General features: G+C 40.5%; 1 protein-coding gene across 4 annotated transcripts in view; it reads right to left on the reverse strand.

Annotated features, from left to right (window-relative positions):
* Positions 1-426: 426 nt before the first annotated feature.
* Positions 427-19,760, reverse strand: part of OPA1 (OPA1 mitochondrial dynamin like GTPase) — a 2,039,562-nt gene continuing 2,020,228 nt past the window's right edge. For all 4 annotated transcript variants that reach the window (XM_044070302.1, XM_044070304.1, XM_044070303.1 and 1 more), the window contains one exon: positions 427-4,661. The gene's annotated coding sequence lies outside the window, so the exon portion shown is untranslated. The remainder of the gene's footprint in view (positions 4,662-19,760) is intronic.

Here is a 19,760-nt window from a genome sequence, read left to right on the forward strand (position 1 = left end):
GTATAAGTAGTATCACAAACTAAGAATGAACTCTCAGCAGGAAACCAAACACAAACTATATAACCAAATCCTGTAGTACTCAACCAAGAACCAACCCCAGCCCAAAATTACCACTAAAATTTGTATGTAAACTGATAAAAAGAAAGAAGTTCTGTTTAAATTGTATGAAACAAAAGCGCTTGACTGATTTGACTGACTTTATTATTTTCTTTTTATGAGTTTACATACAAATTTTAGTGGTAATTTTGGGCGGGAGTTGGCTCTTGGTGGAGCACTACTGGATTTGGTTATATAGATTACATAGCAGTATACTGGCTGCACTACAACTGCCACAATATTGTAATATATTAAAATAAGTTCCAAAAATACACAAATTTACTTATCTCATCTGACATATGAATGTCCAATAAAGCTGAACAGCACAAATTTATACTTTCAAAAGTGTTTTATTTTTTGCTTGACTTCTTTGATTCCAGATCATCAATAAATACTCTAGGGCTCTTGAAAGACTACATCATGCAAACCCCGAGACAGGGATAACAGAAAATCCTTCAATCACAGCTGTGATAATTCTGTAAGAATGACAGAACGGCATGAGATTTCACAAGACAGTAAAGCAATGCCCAACATTTCAACATTACTTTGGACTCTGGTATCACCATACTGTAACAGAAGTCTTGGTTGTGGTCTTCTGTACATCAGCAGCACCATTCAACTCCGTCAGACAAGAGTTGTAGAAATGCAGGTTACTCTGCCTTGTAATAAAGCAATAGCAGTCTTTGAAAGACAAAAGTAATCAATGTGGATTGCTTCTTGCATCCTTTCATTATTAAAAGTACTCCTTTAAATGGAACCATAAAGTAATGGATCCAGTTCTTAACCTGAACCCTTATGGCTATAACTGACAGAACAGGAACCAGTGTTAGTTTACTTGAATGCAGTCAGATTTATTAATCTTAACTATATGCAGTTCTACCCAATGCCAGTGCTTTCCAAACAGTATTCTTACACATTACATGATGGAGCTTTACACAGAGAGGTACTACATATATTCAGCTGATAAAATGCATTACAGAAAGGAAATACAATGATTTTAATGATTATGGTCCCATACTGATTAAAAGTTTGACTATGTGGTGCCACATTACAGAATGTGCATTAACAGCAGAATGAAAATGTGACATTATATTACAGCATAAGCAAGCTTTGTGGTTACCGTCAGTGAAACCTGTTTTTGTTTGAAAATTCTCACTGTGAAAAATTACTGACTCACACCACAGTTATTTCTTAGACATTGCTATACAGAAAAAGTTGCAGACATATGTCATTTACAAACAAGAACACTACCGCTGACTGTGTCTTCAGTCTCAAAATCATGAAATATCCTACAACTACAAATACATTTTGCAATATTTTATTACATTGGAGCTTGTTCTGTTGTGAGGTGAAAGGGATACATATTATGAAATGGTCAGTTCAGCGAACCTCTATTCATCGAACCAACAACATAAAATGTTCACTTATGCAAAAGTGATCATCAGCAAGGGATCTAACGTAGGGAATGGCATTACTTGGCCAACATTGTCAACATTAGGAAATTTGGCCTTTTCTCCACTGTAGTGTAATCCTGGAGTTGGTATATATAGGTGGGGGGGGGGGTATGAGGGGCGCAGCACCCCACCTGGGTGGATTTTACATACTGTGTGTGCAATGGCCACAATGTTGGCCAAGTAATGGCATTCCCCATTTTAAATTCTTGCTGATGTTAAGTGAACGTTTGATGTTGCAGTTCCATGAACGGAGACTGGCTGAACTGACCATTGATAATATGATATAGACCCAAGGTTAAAGCCTCTGAAGTGAGTTTAATTTTTTTTTTAATTTCCCCTTTTCTCTGAGTCTGTGTGATCTCAGAGTTAGTGTGTTTGTGTATATATACATACAAATGTGTATATATATATACACACACATACATAGAGAGAGAGACAGACAGAGACACTTTCTTGCAAAAATGACTGCTTTCTAATGCTTTCAGGAATTCAGTCTCTATGCTTACTAGTGACCTTGAAACATATTTGAAAATCTCCTCCCCATATACATTCTTCAAGCAGTACTTCCAGGAGCAGATTTTTATTTTTCTCTTGCAGTCCTGCAATCAACTACATATGGAGCTACTTTATTTACAGCAAGAAAATACTTAAAGCATGCTGTCAGTCTTCAGAAATCAACTTCATTGGAAAGACATTTCAAAGCTGAGCCTTACTAGTTATTGTCAAGTCTCATTTTAAAAAATAAATTCAAAGAAGTACATCTAAGAATACGTGTATACCACTATTAAGTGAAACTTATTTAAAGGCCAAAGAATAGCTCTCAACCTTTTCACTTATAAATCAGGGATGAAGACAAGCATTATGAGGAACAAAATCAGGGGCATATTTTATTTACTGGCATCATTTGTTTAGAAAACAGCTGGAATATAAGGTTTTGTATTACAGTACATTTTATAAAGAATAAAACATTTATAATTACTATTGCGATTTAGCAATTTTGATTTCCTTTGTTTTGCAACAACAAAAATTCTGTATGGGACAGAGCAATATTTTGTCATAAAAACAGTGGAAAAAAGCTGGAAGTTATGGAGCAAAGTCTTTGACAATTCCTAATAAAGTAAAATCTGCAGCATTCCAATCCAGATAAGAAGGGCAAAAAGAAATATGGACACTCTATCATTTACAGCATAGCAACAATGAACAGATGGATTTTTCTTTTGCTGCTAATGTACTGGTACTACCCTTTAAAGCTTTGTTCCACCTTCTTGATCCACACATCTCTTTAGGATACAGAACATCAAGATAACGTATTTTTTAGTCAGACCATCACAAAAGATCAGGGAAAAGAAATACATTCACAGACATGTTTCTGCAATTTGTATACTGGTTTTAAATTAATATTTGCAAAGATTCTCAGAGTGTAATATCTATGGACCCTTTAATGTCAGGGAGTTGAATGCTTCTTTATATGTGATATACAGGATGTACTATGCAGTTTCCTCATTTTGTTTTAGGAAAGCAGGATATGATATAAAGCAAAAGGAAATACTATAAATATTAAGTGCCAGAACACCTGCCCAAAATAAGGATTTTACAGAAGAAAGACTAAAAATCTGTAATATTCAACCAGTCAAGGACATCATAAGATCTACTGTGCAAATAAATTTACACAACCCTGGATAATTCCGATTTTATCAATTTTCTGCAGAGTGAACCCTGTCTCCTAGTCCGAGAGAGCTTTAACAGCTTCACAAGATGAGTGCTTTTTCATTTTTCAAGTAATGCCAGTGATGCAACATATGTGTTTTGAGGCTGTATTTAGCATGTGTATGTGACATTAACAAATTAGGATGGCAATGCAGCAGTCTATAGTTACATTACATATCATCTACACAATGTCTACTATATACAAAATGGCAGGCATTACTAGAAAACAAATGTGGCTAAATTAAAGTCTTTGCACAAAGCCTGGTGATGGTTTGGGGTGTCAGGCTAAGCTTACTCAAACCTAGGTTGTGAGGAAATCTCTTTTTAAAATACAACATAAACTTCTACAAAGTATAACAACTTAACCTTCCATTCCACATGAAAAACTAATAGAATGCATATAATGTAAGCAGTAAAGTGAAAAGGACTGAATGACTGTTTTGCCAGACCTCAGTCTGAAACAAAACAATATATATATATATATATATATATATATATATATATATATATATATATATATATATATACACACACGTGTGTGTGTGTGTGTGTATACACAATGAATACTTTCCATAGAAATAAAGTTCTACGGTCTCTCAAGTGGTAAGCAGGTTTCATCAGACATGGCTTTTTAGTCATATAATGAATTTAACCACCATGCACAACACATTCCTCTTTCCTAAGCTGCTGTCATACATTGTTGTAAACATCACACAATAAGAATTTAACATTTTTAGACCTCTGCCAATATTTCCCTTTCATTAATCATAATGGAAAAAGTTAAAAACGAACTACAGCCTGAATGTCATTTTTATTAATTTGGATAAATAATTGTGATAACGGCAATTATATATTCTGCAGAGAGGTTCTGATGCAAGAAAAATATACAAATTAATTTACATTGTTTGGGGTAGCCTGGTTTAGTTTGAAAATATATTTACAATAATATCTACCCATCTCAAACTTCAGGCTTAACCCCCTGCATAAACACACTTTGAACTTTTTTTGTATGATACTAACAACGTGGTCACTTTTACTGCCTTGTAAACTTCATTTAGCAATGTACTGACAAGAGAAAGTTACTTTAAAATCAGTTCCTAGGTACCACAAACTAAATGGAAGCTACCAGTAAACCCCCCATTTAGCTAAAGCAGAATGTAATATGAATTAGTACTTTTTATGTGAGTAGTTTCTCCAAACCAAATAAAAAAAATCAGTCTTCTCTGCATTTCGGCCTCATTCATTAGTTAAAATGACGACAAATAATGAAGAAGGAGAGCAGAATGAAGACTGACAAAGGGCAGGCAGTGGGAACCAGCAACCAATAAAGTGAAGGACAGGAGACCACATTCTTCTTTTTTCTGTTCAATGCATGTTATGAAAATAAGTCACAGACAAATGGTTCTGTAAAATACAAAAACATGAAGCTCAAGTTAGTGTTAGAAGCTGTTAAATATGCAGAGTAACAGGATACTTACGCCCTTGATGCCTGGTAAACAGTCTAAGAAATGTTTAGGAATGAAATAGTTCATAACTTCACAATATATATTACACTGCTGCAAAGTCTCATAAAAAGCATTTATTATACATGATGGGATTATCAGTAGTCAGAAATAAAGACAGGCAAGTTACTTATGTAACTATCTACTATAATTATAGGTTTTTACAATTAATACTGCAAACAGATGTGAGAACTCACTGTGCCAGATGTTTTTTGAGAGGATCCACTGAAGTGTGCTCACATTTGGGTACACCCTCAAGTTATTTCTTGGCAGCTAAATCAAATTTTTATTATAACCTCCAGCTCTTGGAAAGCATGACCTCCCCCCCCAACTCACTCTTGGAGATCCCTCTACTAGGGTATTAGAATATGCTTAGTTCTTCTACTCTCAAATTTTGCTCCATTAATTCAAGGGAGTGCACAGGAACGTCATACCACTATACACTGGTAATTTCTGTTACCAGGTAGCTGGATACAATCCCTTTCTCATAAAGGAAACAATGCCAGATATAAAAGGTAATACAGTGCAGATGGCCCTGTTGAAGATGAAATAATGGGGCCAACACTCATGCAAAATCTTACCATAAGGGGACCTTCTGTAGAGGGTGGACACTAGAGCAGAATCCCATGTTGTATCTACATACTTATATCACACAGGGGAAAGCAGTATCCTAAGAAACCATTAGAAAGGTGTAAAGGCAGAGCCTTAAAGTACCACTATGTCAAGGACCCTCTCTTTCTTGACTTTAGATCCAACCTATAGTGCTTTATGAAAACATGTAGTAAACAAAGCGAGTTGGTACAACTAGATATATTTTTGAAAAAAAGGACAACAGACAACCACCACAGTGGTGAAATGATCACTAACAGTTCAAATACTGCAATTTGCTGATTCCCATTTTGTCAACTTAAAGGTTTTTTTTTTCTTTAAGCAAAGATTTGTACTGCTGATTTGTAACTACAATGTTTGGAATTGTCATCAACTAGATTTACTGCCATTGTGAGGGTGGGCCATTCAAAGTTAAAGAAAAAGGTTAGCTTTTTCTTTTCATACGTTTCCTTTTTCTCTGACTTTGTGCATCCTCTAAGGTTGTATACCCTTAGGTTTGGATGTGGGAGAACACCCCCTTGGTTAGGGGTTGGTGGGAAGATTCTCCCAGAAAAAAATGACATTTATTACAAAAACCCAGAGAAACATTAGACAAATGTCATATTTTGCATTTTGATGCCTTAAAATACTCTGATTCTTGCATTACAAGCCCAGTATTTTATTATAAACTTCTTGACAGCATTAGCTAATGGCCTGATAATTTAGAAGTGATTGAAAACAATACAAATTGCAACCCATTTGGAAAGGGTCAGCGGAAAGAAAAATTATAACTGATGGCAAGCATTAAAAGGAACATGCATGTCCACGCCTCTTCAAGATTCTCCTAGAAAGAAAACAAACAATAACTCAGACATCAGCTAGATAAGGAAAACACACTCAGTTGTTGTGGAAAAAGAAATATTGCTCTTGACAGAAACAAGGTCTTTAGCTCAGAAATCCTCCTGACAGAAGTAATGGCAACCAGGAATAAAGACTTTCAAGCAATGAATTCCAGGGGCAAGAAGCCAGTGGAATTAAAAGGCAGCTGGACTGAACATATCTACCATGAAGTTTAAAATGGTGGAAATGAAGAGCGTCCTCTTCAAAAAATGTTTTAAAAATCTATGCTGGGAAAAAGTCGGGCCCTCAACCATGTCATGATATACTGTGATGGCAGAAATAAGCTTAACAGACCATGAAATAACTGAGATTTAAATCAAAAAAGGAGTTTGAAATAAGAACATCTGCAAATTCACAAAATCAGAAGAAAAGGGATGTTTTTCATCTCAAATGAAAGACTTCCACAGTCTGCAGTACACATGCACTTAGAAATGAGAGTTTTCTGTGGCATTGTGTACGTTTGCATTTCAGCTGCAAGATCTGAAGGAATATTAACTACTGCAGAAATCAGTCACTGAAAAGTAGACTATCATCTTGCCATGGGCCTAGGACCTTTAGTGCCATGAAATCAATCATCTTGGGAGAGGTCAGTAGAAGGAACCAAAAAGGAGATTTTCCTGGGTCATCATGATGAGATCCATCCATCCATCCATGATGAGACTTGCTCCTTCTGCCTGGAGTTTTGTGAGTACATGAGTTAACAGCAGAAATGAGGACTAGTACAGAGAAACATTCCCTTAACAAGAGTGAGCATCCGTCAGCAAATCCCCCATGTCATGCTGATAGCTCCAAAATCTAAGAGGGTCTGTATTCTCCTTGGTCAATACTGATCTACAGGGTAGTCGCCATCTGGATTACCATATGGAACATTTTGACAAAAAGGGAGCTCCAGAATTGGAGAAAACTTGAGATTTTCTGCTGCACCAGAAAAACTATAAGGAACAGACTGCATTAATTTTATGAAAGTACATTTAAGTAACTGACCTGGTGTTCCACAATGAGATTTGTGGACTGAGGGCACATCGTGTGTATGCTTCAAATATGTCCATGTGAAAGCAGCAAAGACGTAATTATGAAAGATGTAGTTAAACCAGCAGAAACAGCTGCTCTGACAATTGTGTGGCAGAAGGGAAAAATATTAAAAAATGAAAACACCCAAGTACATGTGGAAAATATTCATTATACACCAGACAGAAGAGAAGCATGCTTTCCATCGACTTTCCTCCCGCTCTGCATTCCTCTCATGGTGTGCTAGCCAGCTTGTTCCTTGCTTCATCTCTGCCATGCAGCCACCCCAAAACAAGAAACCAAAGCGTTTCTAAGAGGCTGAGAATTGTATTCGCTTTTTGCTATTCCTGCTTCATCATGGCTGTGCAATATACCCCCCCCCCCACAAAAGCAAAAGGAATATTTAAAAGACAACATTCAGTTCTTATTCCTTGCTTCATCTCTGCCATGCGCTCCACCCAAACAAGAAACTGCAAAGTTATTAAGAGGCTGATAACTGTAATCACTTTCTTGCTATTCCTGCTTCATCTTGGCTTTGTGCCACCCCCCCCCCCCCCAAAAGCAACCAGAATATTTAAAAGGGTGTATTCAATTCTTATTCTTTGCTTCATCTCTGTCATGTGACCGCTCCCAAAACAAGAAACAAGAAAGTTTTTAAGAGGCTGATGACTGAAATCACTTTCTTGCTATTACTGCTTCATCTCAGCTGTGCAGAACCTTCCCTAAAAACAACCGGAACTTTTAAAATGCTGTATTCAAATGTATGCCCTTTAAGTTAACTTGTTTACTAAACTGTTAAGCTACATATGTTCACAGGTGTGTACTAGGCTAATGGTCCTGGAGCCTTTACAAGCCCCATAGGATTACCTTGCCATCGTGCCACCCAACCTTAGTTCCCAGTGCCTCTGTCAAGTAAAGTCACTGTAGTGATCCCTAGGGTGAATGTTCTATTTCTCATCCACTCATCAAGATTTCTCTTGAATAGGGACAGCGAGGTGCTCTGCTTGACATGTATGGGAAGTCTCTGGGTTATGAACCTGTCCCTCCAGCATGTTCTGTTGATTGTGGTATCTCTGGAGCGTGTGGGTGCATATGAGGGAGAGAATAGTTGGAGTTTTTTTAGTCTGTCCACATAGGACAAATGTTTAAAGCCTAGGATCCTCTTTGTGAGGTACTTTTGCAGCCTCTCCAGTTGTTGCAAGTGTTTAGTGAGGTACATGCCAAATGGGGCATTGTACTCAATGACTGGCCTAATGAGGGAAGAGTGGAGGGAGACAATGACCTCTTTCTTCCTGGATGCAAAACCCTTAGTAATGAGATGTGCCACACACAAGGACTTTCTGACCACAGTGGCAATGTGGTGGTCAAAAGAGAGGTAGCGGTTAACCTGTGTTCCCAGATATTTTATAACGCCTTCTGTGTTCAGTGGACTACCATCGATGTGGTAATTCATGGGAACTGGGATTTTCCCAAAGGGGATGATGACACATTTTTTTGGCATTGAACTTAAGGCCACGGTTCTGACACCAGTTGTTGGTCTCAGTGAGGTCTTTCTGTAGGATAGCAACATCACTTGAGGAGTTAATAATAGCCCCCAACTTGCAATCGTCTGCAAACTTTGTCAGCCAGAGTCCCTTCATGTTGGCCTGGACTTCAGAAAAGTCAATACCAAACAGAAGAGTACCCAGGACCGAACCCTGAGGGACTCACTCGTGACTGGTCAGCAGTCTGACTTGGAGTCAGCTACTTTCACACTGTGGGTTCTACCTGTGAGCCAGTTTGCAACAAACCTAGTGATATATGGGTTGATGCCTAGCTTAGTGAGTTTTTCTATGATTCCTGAGTGGGGAATGGTATCAAAGGCCTTGGCCAGATCAAAGTAGGCTGTATGAATCACCTTGCCTTCATCCAAAGCTCTGATGATTGACTCAAAGAAGTTGACCAAGTTGAGCAGGCATGATCTACCCTTCACAAAACCAAACTGTGTGGGATCCAGAGTTTGGAGAGTCCCTATATCCTTGTTTATTGGGTCCATGATGATGCATTCCATAGCTTTGCATATCAGACTCATCAGGCTAACGGGGCGATAGTTCCCATTGTCTGAGTCACTCCTCCTTTATGGAGAGGGATGACTGTAGCAGTGCACCATTCAGTAGGGACAAAGCCTGAGGTGAGGCTGTGATTGAACACGGCATATAGGTGAGGTGCCAGTTCACTCTGTAGTTCATGTAGAGCACAGCCAGGGATATTGTCAGGTCCCGGCCTTGGACAGTGTTGTTTTAACCTGTGCAGCAGTAATACTGGGTGCCTGGCAATCTACTGGTATTGTGACTGGTCCTTTAGGTGGGGGGGGGGGGGTAAAGCTGGCACTGAATCTGTCGGCCAGTATATTGGCAATATATGTTACCTCGGTATAGGAGGTACCATTGTGCAGTAGCTCAGAGCAAATCTGGGTATTGCTGTGGAGATTCTTTACATAACTATAGAAGGCCTTGTGGTTGTCTTTACTATCTGTTGCAATTCTGTTTTCATAGCTAGCTTTAATGGATCTGATGAGGGATCTCAACTTTTTGTTGAGGCTGATAAGAGAATTTTTCCAGTCTTGGGGACTTCACCTTATTCCGCATCAGTTTCCTCCTTCTGTTGTAGAGTTTATTTATGGCAGGGGACCACCAGATTGACTTCCTTTTTTGGAGCAGAGCATCTTTGTTCTATTGGGTATGGCAAGATCCATGCATTTGTGTACATGTTCGTACAGTGTATTGGTATATGATTCGGCGGTTATGCAACTATTCTCCATTTGCATGGGTGACTTGAAGTTAGCTACCTCTGTTTTTAGGAGCACAAAGTTAGCTTTACAGAAGTTTTTCATGGTGGTTACCTTTCCTGAGGGGGGGGAGGGGGGGTTAGTTTGTGGTCGGATCTAACCAGGAAGGAGTTGACTAGTTGACTATTGGTGTAGAGCAACGGTCGTCCATGTTAGTAATGATCAGGTCAAGGATGTTGCTACCTCTAGTGGGGGTAAGAACGAGCTGGTCCAGGGCATTGGAATTAATGAATTCCAGGAAACGTTGGGCAAGTGTATTCGTACACGAGTAGTTTTCCCAGTTAATGGAGGGATAGTTGAGGTCACCCAGTATGAGAGTGTTAGGTTGGACCTTAATATTCTCCAGGGTGCTTAGGAATTTGGAGTGTAAGTCTTGGGACATGGTTGGGGACCTATAACAGGCTATGACCTGAATCACTGTCTTACCCAATGTTAGCTGCACCTGAAGTATCTCAGATGCATTAAGTTGGGCTAACAGTCTGGAGCTGTGCGCATCCATTATGAATATGGAAACACCTCTGCCTTTGGAGCTTCGGTCCAAGATCTGTGGCCGAATGGTGTGGAATGAGTTATAGCCTGGTAGTGCAGGGGTACTTTCTGCTGCCTTGAACCGGGTCTCTGTTATGGCACAAATGTCGATGTTCTCCATTTTAAGGAGTGCTTCGACCGAGTGCATTTTGAGATTTAGACTTCTGGCATTGAGCACCATGACCCTCAGGTTGCATTTATTTGTAGCTGTTACGGTGGTAATTTGGTCTTTGGAACACCGCCTAAAAAAGGAACTATAGGGGTGGCAAGAGCCTTGGCCAATAGCCGGAAGCCCAGGGTGACAGATGCAGGTCATCTCTGGCAAAGCATCAAGGTCTGTCAATCATGTCATCCCAGGCAGACAGATACTGGATCCCCTTTAGAATAACACCAAAATTGTAGCCAATTGTTGAAATGAATTATTTTCTGCTTGTACTGTGGTATCATTCTGGATGATGGTAGGATGCTGCTCAGGGCTAGGGTCATACCCACCTGGGCTACATAATCCAAGAGTTCCTCCTCTCTTTTCATGTAGTCCAGGGAGGTACGTCATTCACACCCACATGTACAATGACAGTCATATTTGCTTGCACCTATTGTTGAGGGACCGGAGTGCGTGCATTATGTGGCAGATCCTGGCGCCTGACAGGCAGCTAACTGTTACTTTCTCCTTATTCAACCTAGTGAGTGGGACATCAGTGTGCCTCACTATCGAGTCAACTATGACTAGTGTGTTGGGCATGCTGTTTTGCCTTAGGGGCTTTGGTTGAGTGGCACACTGTTTAGGAGAGTTGTGTGTCTCATGATTAGTGTTGTGTTGTGGTGGTGGAGTGTGTTTCTGCCTTGGAGGTCTCTGCTGTTTGGGTAGATTTTTAATGAGAGCCTCCGTGAAGGTGGGTGTGTGGTTTGTGTTTTTATGTGAAGGCAGTGCTGGAGGGCTATGTGTTCCATGTGGCGTGGTGCAAGTGTTGACCTTCTCCTCTTGACCAGCTATTCCGGTCTTGGCTGCAGAGTGCTTGGCTTCCAGTCTGGATATATAAGTGCATCTTTCACAAGTCTGAGTGTTGGGAGGTAAGAGGAGAGGGTTATCAGTGTACATGAGGCAGGTGCCACATTGCCTCAGGATGCCCAAGTTCACCAGGTTAATAGGAGAAAACACAGGGAACTGACCGTTAGACATACTTGGAGGGGTGGGCATTAATAATAAGTACTGGAGCTGTTTCCATGTAGAACGTTTAGTGCTGGTAGCACTTTTGTGTGCTACAATAATTGCTACAAAAAGCAAACATGGTGTGCACAACATGAGACAGCTCCGCCAACCTTTATTTTTTTCTTTTTATAGGTTCATAGGTACTAGGCTATAGGCCCTAGGGCCTATATAAGCCTAGCCAAAAAGGCACCCTGGCTTTCACCACCCAAGAAAATTATTTTCCTGTGCCCCTGTCGAGCAGAGCCACAGAGGTGATCTCCAGGGTGAATTTCCTATTTCCCATCTGATCATCAAGATTTTTCTTGATGTGTGCTAATGAGGAGCTTTGTTTGCTATAGAAAGGTAGTTTGTTCCTGAGTATGGGAAGTCTCTGGGATAGGAATCTATCTCTCCAGCTTGTTCTGTTTATTGTGGAGACAAGGTTTAGGTCCCTAGAGTGTGTAGCTCGGAGGGATTGGGATTTCTTTAAGTGGAGCATGTCAAACAGCTCTGGGTTTGACATAGCTTTGTATCTTAAGCAGAGATCACCTCTGAGTAGGCGATATGCGACGGAGTAAAGCTGGAGATTTTTGAGACAGCCTGCGTAGGGCATCTGTTTGAGGCCAGTAATCCTCTTTGGGAGGTATTTCTGTGTCCTTTCCAGTTGTTGTAGGTGTCTTGTGAGGTACATACCAAAAGGGGCATTGTACTCTATAATGGGTCTAATGAGTGACGAGTAGAGGGGAACAATTACCTCTTTTTTCCTGGATGAGAAACCTTTTGTGATGATGTGTGCCATGTAGAAGGATTTACTGACTACTGTGGCGATGTGATTACCAAAGGAGAGACTACTGTCCACCCGTATCCCAAATTCTCTTATCACACTTTCGGTGTTAAGTAGACCACCACCTATGTGGCAGCTCCTGGGTACAGAGTTTTTATCAAAGGGGATGACAATGCACTTTTTGGCATTGAGCTTGAGGCCATGGCTTTGACACCAGGCATCTGTCTCCGTGAGGCCCTTTTGTAGGATGTCCACATCGTTAGGAGTTTCAATTATAGCTCCTAGTTTGCAGTCATCTGTGACCTTCATTAGCCAAAGACCTTCTGTGTTAGCCTGTACTTCAGAAAAGTAGATACCAAACAGGAGAGGACCCAGGACTGAACCCTGTAGTACTCCACTTGTCACTGGTCTGAAGTCGGATTTGGAGTCTGTTACTTTCACAGTGTGGGTTCTCAGTGAGCCAGGTGGCAACCCATCTTGTGACTTAAGGATTTATACCTAGTTTAGTGAGTTTATCTATAATTCCAGAGTAGGGGATGGTGTCAAAAGCCTTGGCGAGATCGAGATAGGCTGTGTGTATCACCTTACCCTCGTCTACAGCTTTGGTGACTGCTTCAAAGAAGTTTATCAGATTTAGGAGACATGATCTGCCTTTTACAAACCCAAACTGGGTGGGGTCCAGAGTCTGGAGATTACCAATGTCTTTGTTTATAAGTTCCATGATGATATGTTCTATGGCCTTGCAGACCAGGCTCGTTAGGCTAATAGGGCGGTAGTTCTCAGGGTCCGTGATGGCTCTCCCTTTGTGGAGTGGGATAACCGTCGCTGTGTGCCATTCAGTTGGCACAAAGCCTGAGGTGAGGCTATGATTGAACATGGTGCTTAGGTTGGGTGCCAGTTCATTCTGTAGTTCGTGTAGAATGCAGCCTGGGATGTTTTCAGGTCCCATGGATGCTGTGTTCTTGGCTTTGGAGAGTGTGTTTTTTACCTGTGCAGTGTGATTGCAGGAACTTTGCATTCTTCTGGTATAGAGATGGGCCCTTTAGGGGGTGGGGGTGGGGGTGGGGGTGGGGGGGTAAAGTTAGCACTGAACTTATCTGCCAAGATGTTGGCAATTTCAGTTGGTTCTGTATATTTACTGCCATTGTGCTGTAACTCGGAGCATATCTGAGTTTTGCCATTAAGATTCTTGACATAGCTATAGAATGCTTTGTGATCGTCTTTAGAATCAGTGGCGATTTTGTTTTTGTAACTACCTTTGGAGGATTTTATGTGGGATCTCAGCTTCTTACTGAGGCTGACCAGGGAGTTCCTCCAATCATGGGATTTTACTCTTTTTTTGCAACAGTTTCTTTCTTCTGTTGTAGAATTTCTTTATGGCAGGGGACCACCAGATTGGATTCCTTTTTTTGGAGGACAACATCTTGGTTCTATTAGGGATAGCACGATCCATGCACTCATGTAAGTGCTTATACAGTGCATTTGTGTAGGATTCAGCAGTCGTACCTCTATTGTCCATCTGCATGGGTGGGGGTATCGTGAAGTTTACCACTTCCATCTTAAGAAATGTGAAGTTGGCTTTGGAGAAATGTTTTACGGTGGTTTCCCTAATGTGGGGTGGGGCGGGATGTGGATATCTAGGTTGATTAGCTTGTGGTCGGATCTGACCAATGAGGAATTGACCTCTGGTGTGGAACACCAGTCGCCCATGTTGGTATTGACCAGGTCTAGGATATTGCTGCCACTGGTGGGGGTGTGGATAAGTTGATCCAAGGCGCTGGAATTTATGAATTCCAGAAAATGTTGAGCAAAAGAGTTGGTACATGAGTAGTTTTCCCAGTTAATGGTGGGGTAGTTGAAATTGCCCATTATTAGGGTGTTGGGTTGTACCTTAATATTTTCCAGTGTATCAAGAAATGAGGAGCAGGAATCCTGGGGCATGGTGGGGGATCTGTAGTAAGTTACACTTTGGATTGCGGTCTTGCCCAGAGTTAGTTGCACTTGGATAATCTCAGATGCATTATGCTGAGCAACTAGCCTGGAGGTATGGATATCCTTAATGAATATGGACACGCCTCTGCCTTTAGTGTTTCGGTCCAAGTTAGGTGGCCGAAAGGTGTGGTATGAATTATAGCCTGGTAATGCAGGGGTGCTCTCTGTAGCCTTGAACCAGGTCTCTGTCACTGCACAGATGTCGATGTTCTCCATTTTAAGGAGTGCCTCGAGTGAATGCATTTTGAGGTTTAGACTTCTAGCACTGAATAGCATTACCCTCAGATTTTGCTTGCTTGTACCTGTTATGGTGGTAAATTTGTGGTGGCAATTTTCTTCCTACTAACTGGTTTGAAGATACCTTGTGTCCTTAACTTCTATGTCCTATGCCTTTCAGTGTTTTGTAGCTGCCCTCACCTCCTGCAATTTCACAATGAAGTATAACTGTGGTTAAATTAAACAGCATAGTATAGCATAACTTAAACTGTATGGACTAGGATTAATTCCTCATTGTAGAAGTGCTTCCCACCGGCAGAATATTACTCTCTTAAATTGATACCATTGCAGTACTGACCTGAGTTAATTTCCATTTATTTTTCTAATTGTTTCTGGTGATCTAGACTCGTCTGTGGTCTGGGCCCTTGGATTACTTTATTCACAACAACCCTGCCTTCCACTGGTTTACAGGTCTGAACAGCCATTCAAGCGCATATCCAACCGAGATCCTCCCCCATCAGTCTAACCCTCAGATTTACAAATTAGAGCTACCCTGCCTCCCATTAGGGCACAGAGCCATGCTTGGTCACCCATTATAGCTCATACTCTGAGGTCACCCCTTCACCATCCAGCTTCCGATTGGAAGCTATACAATGCAAAGGACTCCATGGGTGCCATTTTCAAATTTCCATCTACTTTCTCCCTCTCCGCGCTCATCTTATGGTGTGTTAGCCAGGTAAGAATGGCAATATTTACCCTGAGCAATTCCTTTATTTGCACTATAAAAATGGCATATTTTACTCTAAGCAACTCCTTTTATACTATACAACTTAACTTAATGTCTGATTATTTTGCTTAAAGGTCCTTTGCAATGGAATAATTTTGAGTAGCTGCAGTATATGCTATACAGTCTGTACATTTTAATCACGAGTTACCTGTTCTACTTTTAATGTAGGTGCTTTATTAAATTAGAAGCTATGAATGCGGTTTAATAGCGAGTTAGCTGTTCTACTATTAATGTAGGAGCTTTATTTTTTGAGAAGCTACAAATGCAGTTTCTTAAGCAATGTTTCTTTGTGTCTTATTATACACTGATTAGCTCATTTTATCACCGTTATATAATACACAAACAAATGTGTTTAACTCATTTTATGACGGTTACGCTATTCTCTGCAGGTTCATAGGTTTGATTGTTTGACTTTTAATAATTTAAAAACAAAAAAACAAAGGGGCCAACCAGCACTGCAACCTGTGCCCTGTTATATGTCAATGTGGTATTGGCCATGTGGGAAAAACTGGTTGTGCTCACCTCCCCAGTTTCATTCAATGGTCCATGGATATTGTTAGGCTCCTGAATGATGTGTTTATCTTTTGGAAAGCACACTAGAGAAATGGCAGCAGACCCATTCACTATGGTAAAATTCCACTAGCTTTCTTAATTTACCAACTCTTATGGTGTTCATAAGATCTACACATCTCACTTGAAGAGAAACCTGATTTTGAGTGCTACTCCTCTATTATTTTCAGGAAGGAGGAATGTTCTAATGCTTACTTGGTGGTGGTCAAGGGCCAGATGGTTAGGCTCTCTAGAAAAACGCCTGACAATAATATTTTTGATAACTAAATTAGAATTTTGATTGGAATGTTTGTCAAAAGGGGTTATCCTTTACAGCTCTTAAAAAATTCAGGAGTGAAGCATAAAACATCGCACAAACTGGTTTTCACCTATTGTGAGAAACAGGTCTGTTCCTCCAGATGGCATTGAGGATGCCACCGAGGGTACTAGGATTACTGATAATTTTCATAGAACTACACCCATTTTCACCATTCAATACAGTACAGATATATTTTGTTACACAAACATTATTAGATTTTTCTAGGACTTGTTTTTTTCCAGTGAAATCAAAAAGTGCATTGGGGTCAGTCCTGTGACTGTTTTTTTTTTTTTTTTTTTTTTTTATTAAAGGTAGGAGCATTAAATCTTTTTTTGAAATGCCAGTGGAAAAACTTTAAAGAGAACCCACAAGTATATGCATGAATGTGGAGCTTGTACATTCTGCAGGTTCATTAATGGCGAACCATATGTATCTGTAGAAAACTTTGCCAGGACCATTCCTTGTTTTGGAAGGTGTGACTGCAACACCTCCCTTATACTGTGTTTTGCCACATGCAGCTCGTGCAGTGATTTCTATATCAGGGAAACAATTAGAAAGCTGAAAGAAAGAATTAGGGAGCATGTTTATAATATTAAACATAAAAAAATGAATGCACTGTATAGGCACACAAGTGATTGCCCTAATTTTAAAAAGTTAACATTTTTTTATTAATGACAGAGCAACAGCTGTGCGTTATAGTGGTGATGTGGACAATTTAACAGAGTGTAAATAACTATACTGGCAGGTACGACTCAATGCATCATCAGCACTGGGTATTAATGACAACATTTCCCTTGCTTGTTTTTTAAAGAAAGGAACTGCTGTGGTATACTATGGCAACACTATTTACTTACAGTTTATTTCACTCAGCCTTTAAGCACATTTTGGCACACATTTTGCAAACATGATTTTATAAACATGTTTTTTTATATACATTTTTCATTCACTGACTACTACAATTACTTATTTATTCAACTACACACAGCCATTTCACTATCGAAACAGTACAGCATACATTAGTGTGAAGGGCAGTAAATGGAGCCCCTACACCCTGAAATATGGCAACCTGCTACTGCAGGTAAAATACTTTCATAGGATCACAGGACGTTACTAGGCTAATGGCCCTTGGGCCCTTACAAGCCTAGCCAAGTTCTACCCTTATTTCCAGAATCAGCATCTAATGCCCGTGTCCAAGAGGGACACAGGTGGAACCCCCGGGGTGAATTTACAGCTACCCATCCAATCCTCCAGACTGCTTTTGAAGAGGGCCAATGAGGTGCTCTGTTTGATATGTAGTGGGAGTCTGTTGCAAAGGTGTGGTAACCTCTGGGAGACAAATCTCAACCTCTAGCAGGTTCTATTAATGTCACATACCTGGTTAAGGTCTTTAGAGCGAGTAACCTGTGTACAATTTGACTTGTGGATATGCAGCATTTCCAAAAAAACAGGGTCAGAGATTACCTTTTAAGCAAGGCAGAAATTGCCTCTGTGTAGTCTGTATGAAGCAGAATAAAGTGACAGTGATTTCAGACAAACTACATAGGACAGATGCTGAAAACCTTGAATTTTCCTTGTGAGGAACCGTTGTGGTTTCTCCAGTTGCTGCAGGTGCTTGGAAAGGTACACACCAAAAGGGGCGCTGTACACAATTATTGGCCTGATGAGGGAAGAGTACAGGGAGATTATAACTTATTTTACTTCTGGAGGCAATGCCCTTTTTATGAGATAAGCAATATAGAATGCCCTTTTTACCATTGTGGAGCCATGGTGATCACAGGCAAGATTGCTGTCAATCTATGTGCCCAGGTCTCTCACCACTGAATGTGTATTTAGGGTGTTGCTATTGATGTGGTAGTTAGCAGGAACATTGCTCTTACTGAAAGGGATGACATTTTTTGCATTGAGTTTAAGGCCATGATATTGGCATCAATTATTTGTTGTGCTGACATTATTTGGAGATTCTATGACTGCTCCTAGTTTGCAGTCATCAGCTAACTTTGTCAGCCACAGATCTTTCAGTTTTCTTTGTACTTCAGAGAAATAGATTCCAAACAGTAAGAGGTCCCAGGACTGATCTGTGTGGAACACCACTAGTTTACAGGTCTGGTGTTGGAGGTGGATTCCCCTATTTTGACTATATGTGCTCTAGCAGTGAGTTAGTTAGCGACCCATCTAATGATATAAGGGTTGATACTTAGCTGGGTGAGTTTGTCAATGATGCCCGTGTGGGGGATAATGTCAAAAGCCTTAGTTAAGTCTAGGTAAGCTGTATGCACAGATTTCCCCACATCCAGGGCCTTGGTGACTGCCTTGAAGTAGTAGTCCACCAGGTTTAACAGGCATGATCTCCCTTTGACAAATCCAAACTGAGTAGAGTTAAGTGTTTGAAGTTTACCTATATCTTTGTTGATATGGTCCATGATGACTTGTTCCATGGCCTTGCAGATAAGGCTAGTCAGTCTAATAGGTCTATAGTTCCTGGGGTCATTGGAAGCACCAACTTTGTGCAAGGGAATAAGAGTGGCCATTTTCCATTCAGCTGGGACAAAGCCTGTGCTTAGACTATGATTGAAAAGAATACCCAATGATGTTGCTAATTCATGTTGGAGCCCATGTAGGATGCAGCCTGGGATGTTATCAGGTCCCATAGATGCTGTGATTTTGGCCTTAGAGAGGGAGTTTACGACTTGCTCTTCAGAGATACAAGGTAGAGGACAGGTGGTAGGGATGTCATGAGGTATGTGTGGTGGGGACAGGAGAGTGAAGTTTTCACAGAACCTGTCAGCCAACAGGTTAGCTATGTCCACAGGCTTAGTATACATGGTATCATTAACTACCAGTTTGGCACAAATCTGGGTCTTTCCTTTTAGATTACAGATGTAACTAAAGAACGCCTTATGGCTGCCCTTAGTTAAGGAAACTAATATGGGTGGGTTATTTGAAGGACTTCACAAGAAGTCTTATTTGCTTGCTTAAGCTGGGGAGGGAATGTTTCCAGGGCTCACTCCCTCTTACTCTTAACAGCAATTTCTTCCTCTTGTTGTAAAGCCTGTTAATGGCAGTTGTCCACCAGACAGGTTTGCTGCTCCTTGAAGAGCCTGTTTTGGGTCCTACCAGGTACGTCCAAAGTCAAAGAAGGTATACAGGTGTTTGTGAAAAGTACTGGTGTAGAAATCGGCATAGTTCCCAACTCCGTGTGAGGGGTGGGGTGGGGGGTGCAAAAAAGCTATTTATTCCATCACGTAAGACGTTATAATCTGCTTTGGACAAGTTTTTTTAGTTTAGTTGCTGTTGGGGGGAGAGAGGGGCCAGGT

Source organism: Protopterus annectens, chromosome 4.part1 (genome assembly GCF_019279795.1).
Source record: "Protopterus annectens isolate FY-2018-M chromosome 4.part1, PAN1.0, whole genome shotgun sequence".
Classification (NCBI taxonomy): domain Eukaryota; kingdom Metazoa; phylum Chordata; order Ceratodontiformes; family Protopteridae; genus Protopterus; species Protopterus annectens.